The 14,997-nt window shown below is 36.5% G+C and overlaps 1 protein-coding gene across 2 annotated transcripts in view; it reads right to left on the bottom strand.

Annotated features, from left to right (window-relative positions):
- fut8b (fucosyltransferase 8b (alpha (1,6) fucosyltransferase)) overlaps window positions 1-14,997 on the bottom strand; it is a 120,970-nt gene that overhangs the window by 79,753 nt on the left and 26,220 nt on the right. The window contains exon 1 of one of the 2 annotated variants that reach the window (XM_079888843.1): window positions 14,080-14,262. The exons of the other annotated variant lie outside the window; for it this stretch is intronic. The gene's annotated coding sequence lies outside the window, so the exon portion shown is untranslated. Of the gene's footprint in view, window positions 1-14,079; window positions 14,263-14,997 lie in introns of those variants that run through there. 2 annotated transcript variants of the gene reach the window in all.

Genomic DNA, 14,997 nt, shown 5'->3' with positions numbered 1-14,997 from the left:
AAATACATTCACATAGGAAACATATTTCACAATGTGTTAATAACTACTGTGAACTATATATAATAAATTAATATTCATTAGGCCTAAATTAATATATAATTACATTAATATAAATATTACCGTTTTTGATCAAATGAATAAAGCCTCGGTGAAACTTCTTTCAAAAACATTTAAAAAACATTTACCGACCCCAAACTTTTAAATGGTATATACTACCTTAAATGTAAATAGCATTTCTGTATTCTGTTTGCTACCTTAGATATAATTCAGGAACTGAATGGGAATTTAAAAGGCAATCTCAATTCAATTCTGAACAGTGCAAAACCCTGAAGTTGTGCTGCAAGTTTTTTGGGTCTGTAAAATGAATCTTCTTCTTCTTCTTCCTCAGATGCACGCTGGGCTCAGAGATTAGCAAACACACAGCGATGTTCTCAGGAACAGGTGTCGCCACTCCACAGTAATTACATGAGCTCAGTCACGCGAAACAGCCTCGTCCAAATGTCACTCACTCGCGTGTGATGATGATGATGATGATGATGATGATGATGATGACAACAAAATGACAAACACCGGTGCTGATCTAAGACTGATCTGCCAAATCACACAGAGAATCAATAAGTGTGTAAAATCACATGCGTTTTTGTGTTTTCAGCTAGTTAAAGCTAGCCAAGTTTCCACTGCTAAAAATAAGTTGAGATTACATGCTAATTTTAAGTTTAATGAATTAGCTTAATGAATTAGTTAAGAGCAATTAAAATATGAGTGCAAAATAAAAATCTGCCAGTTCTGCTTACTTAAAGGGGTGGTGTAATGCCCTTTTCACAATATGTAAAATAAGTCTATGTTGTCCCCAGAATGTGTATGTGAAGTTTTAGCTCAAAATACCCAACAGATATTTTTATACAGCATGTTAAAATTGTAAATGTTTGAGGGTGAGCAAAAATGCACCGTTTTGTGTCTGTCCCTTTAAATGCAAATGAGCTGCTGCTCCTGGCACAGGGGGCGGAGCTTCAACAGCTTGTGTCCTTTTATCTCACACAGACATGCACTGGAAATTTCAAAAACTTTTAGCCTTTTATGTTCAAACCGGAGTCAGACAAAGATGGAGAGACTCAAGAAGAAGTGACAACATGTAGAAGCAACAGGACATTTCTGAATGGTTAGTTAATGAATTTATGTAGCTTATGTGTAGTTATCTTCTAGTCATTGATTAGCATATTCTGTCTTGATAATCTATAAATCGTGTTGAGGGGGCGGGGTTTATGTAAATTCTAGGGTTGGTGATGTTACTAACCCGGGAGGAATGTGGTGTAGTCTCTACCAGCCGTTTGTTGTAGTCCTTAAAAAAAGATTTCTTTAAAAGCAAATATCTCCCTTTGCTTTGAACTTTGAGCGTTGTAACTTTGCAGATGTTGTTTATGCTCAAACAGCAACATTACACACTAACTAAAGTTAGAAAAGTCAAATCATAATCAACCACCCCTTTAAACTTTGAATTTCTTAACTTAAAATATTTATGTAACTGATAACCTCAATTTGTTTTAGTTTTGCCAAATTATTTGGGTGTGCAGTGCAATATGAGTGTATACTATATAATAATAAAAAGTTTATTATAAGAACATTTTTAAAGTGACGATGCAAATTCACAGTTTTAAATCATATTTTTTTGTTGCTGAAGTTACATCAAAGATGCTATTAAATCATCTCTTAATGTTCTCATAAATACACATCACATCATCACTGATAAACTGGGACAGAAAGAGGAAATAACCCGTAACGCAGCCGCCTTGCTGTAAGCCCTGTCCTTTCCTTTCAACGTCTATAAAAAGGGGTCAAGTGACATTTCTCTGCCAATTAAAGAGAGAAAAGTGTCTAGAAATGGAGCGTGTAACATTTGACAGCATCACATTCATTAAGCTCAGCTTCACATGAACACCATTACGAGGGAAACTGATCATTTGCTGCACGTGACGTGAGATTCGAGACCATGTAAAGACTCAGACAAACAACTGAATATGGAAAATGTAGCATTCGTGCGTCATGGAATGTTCGAACATTCCGCTTGGATTCAACAACAAACCATTTCCACTTGATCAAAACCTGTTGCTGTGGCGACGAGGAAAGCGTCTGTTCTAACTCCATAGAAACCAAAGTGTGCGGGGGAGAAACTCGCGTGGTGGAACAGGAGAAACATGACCAAACATTAGCTATACTGTACACCAGATTAATGCTGTGGTTAAGTGGGAAAAATGGCTGATTATTGGACAAAAGGAAAAGGGCCTCTGGGAAGAAAAAGAAAAGACAGAGCTTTACTTATGGTATGATGTTCACAAATCAAACCTTAAGAGGAATTTGAACTTACTGTATATTTTTCAATATGGAAAAAAGCTGTCAAGTCACCTTTATTTATATAGCGCTTTTTACAACACAGATTGTTTCAAAGCAGCTTTACAGAGATAACAGGAAAATAATGCAACAAAGTTTGTTTCCAGAAGAAAATATTGCATAGTCCAGCTACAGTAAGTTCAGTGATGTTTCATTTTTGTTGTAAAAAAGTTATTAATGTAGTTAATTTATATATATATATATATATATAGCCATTCTGGAGAAAACCGTGATGTTATCGTCCAGCTCAGTTGTGTATTGTTACATTTATTTGTGTCTACTGGTAATGTAATGATCATTACTGAAATAAACAATGTGAAATTTGCAATACATTTTTAGTTAAAATAAACACATTGGTATTTTCAATGTGATTTGATATGCTTTTTACCAGCTGTGTGACTCAAAGTTGGCTATTTAAACAGGTCATTTAATGACAGAATTAATCAGAATTAAAACATAAGACCTGTAATTCAAAGTGTAAATGTTAAGCAAAGGTCCCATAATCAACATGAAAACATGGAGATCTCACTCAGGGCTCTTACATCTCGATTCCTGAGGGTTTGAGTAGGTTAATCATGTTAATTATTGTGTCCCGCATATTCAGAGCCTTCATAATTGTTATTAATGATCATGTCTTGTATGGATCAAGCATGACACTCTGTGTGCAATGCATTTTTATGCATCACAATGTGACTTTGAGGTGAATGTTTAGGTGCAATACAAAAACATTTTGGTGTAGGATTAACTTTGAAACTATTTTCCCTCAGAAATGGCAAGTAACTAGAGCTGTACGACTTTGCGTAATTTGAGAATCTTGTTTAAACAAGAGATCACGATTCTCCAACGATTCTGAGCAGACAACTAAACAAAATAACATGTAATATACTAGAGGTTCGGACAAAATGTTAATTGCTTCAGTTTATTTAAAATGTTTAATTAATCTGAATGAATTAATGATTCAATGACTCACTCATAAATACTTCACTTGTTTCATTACTGGATGAATCAGCGTTTTTGAACGAATCTCTTGAATGAATGATTCCCGGACGAGCCCCCAGTGTTACGTGTGGGTATAATATTGAACCGTTAGTGTGTGTGATTTATTTCTTTTGAGTTCGTAGGTGGAGTTTTGAGAAGGGATTTTCCCTGCACCGCGGAAGTGAAGTGACGTCATGAGAGTTCCTGCTATTTAAGCCGTGACGGTGTTGATGGCTCTCTCTGTTCAAATACATTTTTTAACATTCGCTTGTCGCCACCTACTGGTGTAACGATGATACACTCGTTATTTGAAGCGTCAAGTTACTATGGTTATAGACACAGGTGAATCATTGTCATTTAGCATTGAGATCACATGGGTGTTTGAATTGAGATCATGATCTTTTGACGATGAATCGTGCAGCTAATGATTTCAATGTGAAATTTTAAAGTATAAAGGCTAAAATTGTATTTTCTAGTAAAACGTACCCCATCTTGTTTTAACGTCGAATTATTTTTTATTTTTTTACAGTGTACTTTGTGATTCAATTTGATTCAGGGGAATATGATTCAATTCCAGCGAGCCGGAGCGCGTTGAGTGTTTTCTGTTAGAACGGTGTCGTGTTAGCGGCCCTTGAGTTAATAACTAATGATCTTCACAACGGAAGTGAATCAATCAATCAAAACTAACTTTAGCTGGACAATAACTTTATTCTAGAGCTGCTGTAAAGCCTAAACAATCTCTGTTACTGTAATTTCCTATTATCTCTGTAAAGCTGCTTTGAAACAATCTAAATTGTTAAAAGCGCTATATAAATGAAGGTGACTTGACTTGACTTCCAAAACGATTCTCTGCAGCTTTCGTTTTGCATGTGTAAATTAAATATTTAATTGATTTGGGTCGACATGTGCTTTTTCAATAATCAAACTGATTTAACTTCAGAACTCTTTGTTGTCCAACCAAGGTCCAAAATCAATATTTGCTAAATCCCAAACTGCATTTTCACCAATCCTAGTAACTCCATAAGGATTTGCAACATTATAAAATTGAATTGTAAGAACAATAGTGTGTCTCAGAGTCTGACTAATGCAAGAGACGTGCACGACTCAAATCAAAGACACAGACCTATCAAAGAAGATTCAAGGGTCTTCATTACTTCTACCTCAGTGAACAAAAATATCATATTCTTTATTCATCAGATTTATTCAGAAGTCTATTCTTCACGTTAAGCCACCAAAACTAATAAATTGGGAACAAAATCAAAATTTGTGGTTGGTGATTTTTCATCAGCCTTTAGTAGGAGCGAGAACAAAGTTAACTTTGGACCCTCAATACACCGAAACAGATGAGCAGCCGAAATCTAACAGCTCTTTATCTGAGAGTTCAGACACTCGGGATGATCAGTATGCTCACTAGACAGACAGATGGCAGTTTCTCTTACCCACTGATCCTGGAACAGTGACTGTACATGAAGCAAAGCTCTGCATTTTAGTGAGCAGAGTCAGCAGGTTACAGACGAAGAGCAATGCATTTGATGCCACAGACAGCACATCACACGATGACATGTGAAATTGCATTATTAATATATGCAACATTAGCATACGCCAAGCATCGCCACAGGCCTCTAATATCCAATCCCCCTGATGAAACACCGTCAGAATTCCTCCACAAACATCAAAAGAGCGAACGGGTCATCTATAATCACCTGCGTTCGCTCGGAGCGTCCAGAACAAGATCTATCACAAGACGTCAGTGAATCAAAAATACCAGGCAAATGTCAGCGGAGCTCATATAAGGTCCTTTCCTTGACCTTCACTCTTCACTAATGTGTGTGTGCACACCGCTTTAACATCACTCGCAGACGCAAACACAGGTCCATGGACTTATGCAGACATGCACACACACACACACACCTGCACGTGCTCACAAAGAAATGTCACTCTGGTGATGTCAACAAATCTCTCAGTTGCTGTTTAAAGGGGTCATGAACTGCATTTTTATCTTATTTGATAATGTTCTCTGAGGTGCACGTATAATGCTATCAAGATATTTACATCAAAAACATCCTAATTTAGAAGTAATAAGATATTTTTTTATCCTGTTTGCGAACACTGTGTTTTGATGGGCATTCAAGACTTGGAAGTAAACGCCTACTGATACGATTGGGTAAAAGTTTTGCATATTTAAATAATTTTCAACGTCCCCGCCATTACACACGTGGAATTGTCTGGAAATTGTCCGATATCTCATTACATAGGTTTAAATTTGCCAACAAAACGACTTGTAACCCTCAGAGGTGTCTCTATGGTTTTGATGCTGGAGTAATCGTGTGTTAGTCTCGTATTTACTACTACAATACGTGTGTGAACTGGTGGGCGGGGCTAAAGAGTCAGTGATGATGTAGTCGTCGATCTTCTGCACTATGAAATAATAATGCGACAAAATCTGAAACGAGTCGTTTTCTGAGCTTGGTTTATATAAAAGCTGTTTTTGGACTAACGAGGACATTTTGAGCTCTGAAATTTAAATGTATGATATTTTTTCTAGTACAATGGCCTCTTACATGTCAAAAGTTCAAGAAAAATTTGATTTCTCAATTCATGACCACTTTTTTTTTCAACCCTTTTTTGTAGGATGCTGTAAAGCGATTTTTGACTGCCGTGGCTTTTTGCATTAGGGCTTGAATTTTGAAAGGAATAGTCCATTCAGAAATAAAAGTTCTGTCATCATGCTGCTCAAAAACCATGTGATTTTCTTCTGTGGAGCACAAAAGAAGCATTTCGAAGTGTTTTTCTGGCCGCTGTTTTCCGTGCAATTACAATGAATGGGGAGTGATGCATTCACGCTTCAAAAAGGACCTAAAAGCACCATAAAAAAAATCAGGAAATGTTCATAAAAAATGCGCTACATACTGAAGCCATAGTAGTAAGATGAAATGTAAGTTGTTCCTCAGAGCAGCTTTATTATTGTTAACTAAAACTATTGAAAAACATTTCTATTCATTCAAATTTTTATTTGCAGTTATTTGCAAAGGCAACATTTCTAATTTTTTTGTAAAACTGAAAATAACTAATCAAAAACTCAAAACAATTTTTTTTTTCAAACACAACAAAATTACTAAAACAAACTAAATTTAACATAAAATGGAAAATATAAAATATTAAAATTATGAATAAATACTTTAATACTATATTAATTATACTAAGATAACACTGACTGTGATTTATTTTATTTTATTTGAACACCATCTCAGCCTCATGGTGAGAACTAAGTAGATAACAAAGAACAAAGTATGTGCAATTATGTACAATTAACTAAATAAAGAAATTTACAAATAATACAAGACAAAAATTATAAAATGTAATCAGGTGATACTTTTCAAAAATGTTTCTTTGCTTTTTCTTACATTAAAAACTGTAAAATATGCAGTAAAATATGTTTAATCAGAGTTGTGAACTGAATCAACAGATTCATTGAAAAGATTTGATTTAAAAAAAAAAAAATTCATTCACAATTTGCGCAGTCACTCAAAGTTCTTAGCTTGTATGACTTTGTTTGATCTTATGACTTCAGGAAACTTGAAATACAGTGCACAAGTTGTACGGGCTACTTAAAGTCCCCCTGTGGTGAAAATCCAGCTTTTAATCTTGTTTATATGTCTATGTGGTGTTTTTAATATGCTTTAAGACAAACCATGAGTAAATTCATAAGTCGACAGCATTGCTGAGTATTTCCACCTTAAAACTGCAGTGAACCAAAGACAGTCTCAAAAACACGCTTTGAAATCGCTGGTGTTTCTGACGTCACAAACTACCTTGTAACCAATCAGATCAACGTGTGATCGTCAACCAGTGGATCTCTGAGCTGAGTGAGTGAGTGGAGGCGGGGCTCATTTGCATATTCATAGAACCGCGAATACTAAATGAGGCAAGGGTGTCGAGTTACATTCAAGATAATTTAAGGCATGAAGAATTTTTTTTCCAAGGAAAAAACATTTAAATATGTAATTTTGGTGATCAAAGATAAGTTTTAAGTGATAAAATGATTGACTACAGGGGGACTTTAAGAATTTTGAAAGCCTCAGTCCCCATTCATTGTTGGTATTGCATGGAAAAAGAGCTTCAAATTCTTCATAATATCTATAAAACTTAGGAAAGAAAGTCAAATGATGATGCAAGCACAGCGAGTATGTGCCGTTTCTGCTCAGACTCTTCATCAGCATGACTCAAACTCCTCATCTCGTTCTCCTGATGCCTCCGCAGCAGAAAACACACTCGCTCAGCTCGCTCTCGTCCTCTGTCCTGTGACCTGGAGGGGTTTCCCTGCACAAGCACAGCCCGTTTATATTCTTAAAGCGTAACTCTCACCAAAATGCAACCTAGGGTCTTTTTGTTAATCTACCCGAGGCAAACTTTCGTTTAAAAGCATAATCAGAATAGAAACGCCACTTTTAAGTTTGACCGTATTTTCGTTTTCGGTCAAATTGCCTTGTGAATGGGAGTGAATGGAGCACTTCTATGATAGCATCAAAAATCACTATTTTTAAAACACTAATGCGGCTCGACACAACATGAAACTTTGCTCTCAGTATCACCAGGGGCTCTACACATGAACTCCAGCATTGAGAACAGTGTTTGTGTTCACAGAGTTTACTAAAGAGAAAGATTTTGAACAACTCACTGTCTCTGTGTCCGCCCGCATTTTGACAGTCAAAAATAGTCGATCTCCGAATGCGAATGAACTGAATTTTACTAATTTTAGTATTGCTTCTTATATGAGGATCCTTTTTCAAATACAAGGTCAATATTGATTTTCACTAACGACAAAACAACAAATTATCCGTGAATTTATATGGAACTAAGCTTTAGGAGCTTTCCATCTTTACTCTCCTCCCTGTTACGTTGCATTAAAAGTGGCGTTTCCATTCTAATTATGCTTTTAAACGAAAGTTTGCCTAGGGTAGATTCACAAAAAGACCCTAGGTTGCATTTTGGCGAGAGTCACCCTTTAAATTCGTTCCCCCAAGGCCTGCTCCACACAGAATCATGACAGACATCTTTTGGAGACAAATACTCACACCACCTGACTGAGCCAGCAGCATGATGTAAATTGCACATGTGAACTCGCCATGAAAATCTATAAAATATGAGCCAGACCCAACAGCAAATAAAACAAATAACAGGTTAGCCAGAGCAGAGTGTGGTGCACAAAATGGTCTGAATAAAAGACAATCAATCTGAGACTACAACATACAGCACAAAGCCCACATCTCGAGCTCCATCCAGAATGTTCCATTACCGTTAACCATCGCCACTGCTGTTTAATGGAGCCATTACGCTCAAATGATGACAGACAGGTGTGTTAGACTGGCCGAGGGGAAAACGGCCACACACACACACTCACACAACAGTGTTAATGCAGTTAAGAGAAGTGTAAATGCATCATATGCATGTGGCTCTGCACAAACAACATCTGTGGAAATTACTGAATGTCAATTAATACTGTACACAACATATCAGTAAATAAATACTCATTTATGTGTTTAAAGGAGAACTCCGGTCAATTTTAACATTGAGCTAATTTTTTTGTACATTTGGAGTGCTGTCAATACAGAGAACAACGACAAAAATCGGTGTTGCCTACACCGTGTTATCCTGTTTTTAAAATTTGCACCCTGTTGACTTCAATGGGGCAAGTTTTAAACCTGCTTTTAGCCTCTTAACATCCTTGATGTGTCATTACAAGTGCACAGGTCATGTGAGTGATTCCTTCAGAGTGAACACGGGTGAATCTGACTGCAGTAGATGTGAAAGATATGAATAAAAATGATGTTTATTCAGCCAGCGCAAATACCTGTATTTACATCCTGTTTTCGGTCGAAGTCCAGAGTAATCGATTGTCGAGTTCACGAGCATGATCATAGGTACTAAACCAATGCGCGTGAACTCGACAATCGATTACTATGGACTTTGACCGAAAACAGGATGTAAATACAGGTATGTGCGCTGGCTGAATAAACATAATTTTTATTCATATCTTTCACATCTACTGCAGTCAGACTCACCCGTGTTCACTCTGAAGGAATCACTCACATGACCTGTGCACTTGTAATGACACATCAAGGATGTTAAGAGGCTAAAAGCAGGTTTAAAACTTGCCCCATTGAAGTCAACAGGGTGCAAATTTTAAAAAGAGGATAACACGGTGTAGGCAACACTGATTTTTGTCGTTGTTCTCTGTATTGACAGCACTCCAAATTTACAAAAAAATGAGCTCAATGTTAAAATTGACCGGAGTTCTCCTTTAATAATTGCATTTGAAGCAGAACTCAATGATTTAAAATTAAGCAAATGAATGAATATTACTAATGCGTTGGCCGCTTTCGAAACATTTTCGAATCATTCATTTCGAACCAGTGATTCACAGCTGTCAAACTGAGAAAGTCGCGTGATTTCACTAAACGAGTTTTCGTAACTTTCAAGAAACATTTAGCAATTTCAATGGTTCGCAGCTAGTGATGATCAGAATATGTTTGTTTTTTTTAAGTTTAATAAATTTGTAGACATTTTTAATGACACATTTGTATAATAAAGAGGACGAGTTTAAGGTAATAGTCTCTTATTGGCCGGATTACCAATATTACCAAGCTTTCCATAAAACAAGCCCTACAACACATATTATACAGACACTTCGTATTTAATGGTATTAAGGGCGGGAGACACCAAGCCGACGGTTTATCCGGTGTGTTCAGCACGTTGGCTCTAGTCGGATGCCGCCTGGGGTTTTTTTTGGGCCGATTTAGCATTGAATCAGCGTTTGGGCCGTCGGTGAGAGAGAACTCTGAGTGGCTGTTCAGCTGGGTGAACGAGTCAGTGCACGAATATAAGTGAAAGTGATAAGAGCGAGCAAAGAAGTCAAGACGGTACAGACATAAACAGGCTGTGATGATTTTCCGTCGTCTTACCTGAGCATTCGAATGCATGAATATTTAAATAATAACATGATTGATATTCAAAATGGTAAGCAAGCGCTACTTCGTTTACGGTTTGTATATCTGCAGTCTCCCTTTTTGAATGACAAAATAGACTATACCTGCTGATATAGACAGATATTTATTTACACAGAACGTACATTCTAGTCGCCTTTAGTCCTTCTGGTGTGTTCAAGCGCAGCTTTTAGGCCGAGACGCAGCCGATAACACACTCAGCTTTCGTTGGCACTGGTTCTTTGACGTCGGCTTGGTGTGTCCGATAAAACACTTGCATTTTATTTGCAAAAGGTGCTTTTATTAGGGATGTCCCAATCCGAACTTAAGAAGCAGTATATTGGGGCCGATTAAGCTTTTTTTTTATCTACTCGGTCTCGGCTATCCTGAACCCCAATTCCGTGTTTAGCAGATTTGATACGCTCTTTTGTAATGAATCACTTGAAAATACTGTTTATTTTGTATCTGCCGTCAGATATGAGACTTCACTGCCATAACGCGTTGCCATGTGTTGCCTCTTGCTTAGTTTGGACTTGACTGACAGACTGGCATTCATCATATTATGTTTATTATTTGTTATATTGGATACGCGGCGACACTTTGATAGCACTTAGCTTAGCCCAGTTCATTCATAAGGATCCAAACAGAGATGAAGCTAGAAGCGACCAAACACCTCCATGTTTTCCCTATTTAAATACAGTTACACAAGTAGTTACACGACCAAGTATGTTGAGACTAAATAAAACATGGCGCTTATCTAAGCGGGTAAAAAGGATAACTATAATGTATGGCGGAATAGCACTTGAAGTTGGAAGCACTTCGACTCAGCGCAGTAAAAAGTCACTCCTGAAAAATCCTCTCCCTCTCACTTCTGTCATTAGAACCAACGTGACTTTTTACTGCGCCGAGTCGAAGTGCTTCCAACTTCAAGTGCTATTCCGCCATACATTATAGTTATCCTTTTTACCCGCTTAGAAAAGCACCACGTTTTATTTTGTGTCACCATACTTGGTCGTGTAACTAGCTGTATTTAAATAGGGAAAACGTGGAGGTGTTTGGTCGCTTCTAGCTTCATCTCTGTTTGGATCCTAATGAATGAACTGGGCTAAGCTAAGTGCTATCAAAGTGTTGCCGCGCGCCAGAGCGATTGAGTGCACGCACTGAGACGAGAGAGGTATGTATCAACTCGTCTTAGTTAAGGGAATAACATAGTTTAATATAAAAGAACGGTGGAGTGTTCCTTTAAACATTGAGAGACAGTATTCAAGATGCAGATCCCACATTGAAACTCTAAAGCTGCGCTGCTCAAAACACACACTCACATCTCACTGCAAATTATTTTACAAGTCTGTACTTATTTTACTGAACCTATGGGAGACATTAGGAAACTAATGAAGACTTTTATGATTCCAAACAAGATTACTAAAGAGTAAACAGCTCACATTCTGCAGGAAACTGCATCTCCATGCAGATTCAGATGCATTACGGACTCATCCATTCGTGCGCTTGAGAACTTCTCGACTCCCAAATAAACTATGCGTTTAATATTCAGTACGGCTCCTCTGGAAAATACACTTCCTAAATACACTTCTGTAGAGATCATCAGTTTATTCATTAGTTGTCTGGACTCTCAAAGTTCCTTTCCATTCTATGACTGACTGCATTAAACAAAACTCATTAGCTTTTCACATTGGACATGTTAAACTGAAATGAAACTACCATCTTGAGACGCATAAGTGAGGGTCTGGTCTCACACTGCAGATGACAGGCAATATAGTCAATAACGGTTCAGCCAAAGACAGATATTGTATTAAACTAGTACAAAGCTCATTTAACTTCACATGTTATAAAACATAGCATCTGTTTTATACAATAATCCTCAGAAGAGCAATTTGCAGGTTCAAACCAGGTGTATTTCAACCCTATTTACTCTCCACATGTCCTTGTCCTTATTTTTAATCTGAAAATACTTTTCTTTTTGTTTAACATCACAAGTAAATCACAAGGCTAAAGGCGCACCAGGGTAAAAGGCACCTTTGATTTTATTTTCCTCTAAATTACTAGATGGCACAAAAACGTGCCATAGCACTTTCCAAAACATCCGCTTTTCAAGATGCACGTGGAAATTTGGCTGATTCTTGATGCGATCTCGGTTGATTCTGCGCTAATTTGATCTAATATTTAATGTTTTTAAAAATGCTGTAGATTTATGTAGCAAACGAGAATCGCTAAATTGATTGACTATATTTGGAGACAACGGTCTTCTTAATGATTTTCAGTTTTGTTCAAGCTAACAGAATATGCAAAAGTATGGTATTTGGGGTAAAAGGCGTTACTGTCTGTGGAAAAGTCACGATAATTAACATCATAATAAATAACTGGCTGACTTTTACATTTGTTGACATGGTTAGATTCAGATGGTAAATATCATATATTAAGTTGAGTGTCCACCTTAGAGATAATCACCATATTTATAATGAAACCATCATGGTTAAAAATATGACATTAATCATATATTCTAAAATGTAATTTTTTGTTACTACTGTAAATCTCTATTAAATGATTATGGGATCTCCTTCAATGCTTTCAGAATCTTTATTTTTAAAATGAACATTTTAATGACTGTATTTATTGAACAAAAAATTAATTATTTTATTCATCAACATAAACAGAAAATAGTACAAACTTAGCTAAAGTGATTGTTTTGAACAAGTATTAACTTATTATTATTGAAATTATTGTATATAATATATTTATGTGTGTATACACATAATGCTGGTTTGACCCCGTGTGTGGGGTAAAAGGCCCAAATTATACATTTATAAGATTGTTAAACAAAATGTATTTTCACAAAAAATCTGTTGCTCCATCAATGTTCAATACAAACATTTTTTTTTTACATTTTTCGTAAGGTTTGCCTTTAGCCCCTACTCTACTTCTTACTTTTTAACTCCTCCCTCCAATCGTCGACTCCAAAACACCCACTTCTCATGGTACAACCAATACAAACCAAATAAACAAAACAGTCTATAGTATAATCTGTACAACTAAGTTATTGTTTCACTCAGAAATTGGTGATGCAAAATAAAATACAGTAAACAATTACTGTACAATACATATACTGTACAATAGACTACTATACATCATCTACGTATCAGCTGAATTTACTATAAAACAATGTTGACAATGACATTAACAAAATGTTGTGATAGATAGACAGCTTCTCCAGACATCAACATGTTTTATACATCATGTTAGTCACACGAGGATCCTGCAACAGGCTGTCTGACACTGGCTGTGTGTCTCAAGACCCAGTGAACTGCATCTTAGACGCAAAGTCATAACTCTATATGATGGCCAAAAATATTGCTGACTTGGAAGCGTCTATGATGTTGACCAAAAATGTCTTATACACACATAAGATGCCAACAGCCGCTGCTGACTTGGAAAACGTCTGTGATGATGCTCAAAAATGCTTCACACTTCATGTCCAACTCGTCAATGATGTTAATGCCTAATTAATGCTGCTGATTAGGAACATATCCATGATGAAGCCCAAACCCGTTGCTTGCTAGGAACTGCCTAAGATGATGACCATAAACGCTTCATGCACACCGCTGTGTTTATTATCTCCAGATGCTGCACGCGCATCGGCGGCTTTGAGACGCGTCCAGCGCGCGCTGCTGTAAACGCCTTTATTTACATACACAAACACACAAACACACTCACGTACCGTAAAACCGCGCTGCCGCTCCGGAGGAAGATCCAGGAGGATGGAGGAGAAGAACGCGTGTGTGAGAGATGAAATCAGCGGACACACACACACACACACACACACACACACAGAGCAGAGCATCATCTGCTGCTCTCACTGCGCATGTCAGCGCCGCACCGACCATCTACCGGCAGATCATCTTTCACGAGACCCACTCACTAACACTGGGGGTCTGTGGAGAATAGAAAACGAGGAAGGTTTTTTTTTGTTGTTTGTTTGTTTTTTTTTTTTTTTTTTTTTTTACATTTTCATGACGTCTTCTAACTTTCTAACTACTGCTGCAAAGAATAACATAATAGTCTAATGTAAATATAAAATGTTACTGAGGAAATCTAGCGTTTTTTATTGGGGGTCCATGGGGGTCCACCTTTTAAAAGGTTAATATACTATTAAATACTACGTATGTTTATTTTATTTTATTTTACTTTATTGTATTTCATTTTACCAGGCATTTATTTAGCAACATTCTTATTTAAAATGGCATGGCATGATGGCAATATCTTGTTCTCTTAAATGATGAAAGGAGAACAGTTAGGAATAAAAATTAAACGTAATGTAAATAAAAAAAGATTACATCAGAAGATAAATCAATAATTGATCAATTGATTATATAAATCGATTTGTAAGCTAACTAAGTTAAAGCATTGAAGAAATAGCTTATAGCATTTCCATGATGTCTTCTAACTTTCTAACTACTGATCTGCAAATTATTACATAGTAGTCTAATGTTAATATAACATTTTACTGAGGAAATCTAGCTTTTATATTTGGGGTCCATGGGTGTGTTAATGGTTAAATCCTGTTCTATTTTAATATATATATATATATATATATATATATATATATATATATATATATATATACAGTACCAGTCAA

This window comes from Squalius cephalus, assembly GCF_949319135.1.
Source record: "Squalius cephalus genome assembly, chromosome: 12".
Taxonomy (NCBI): domain Eukaryota; kingdom Metazoa; phylum Chordata; class Actinopteri; order Cypriniformes; family Leuciscidae; genus Squalius; species Squalius cephalus.
The sequence above is the reverse complement of the archived record's forward strand: the minus strand, read 5'-3'. Positions and strand labels throughout refer to the sequence as shown.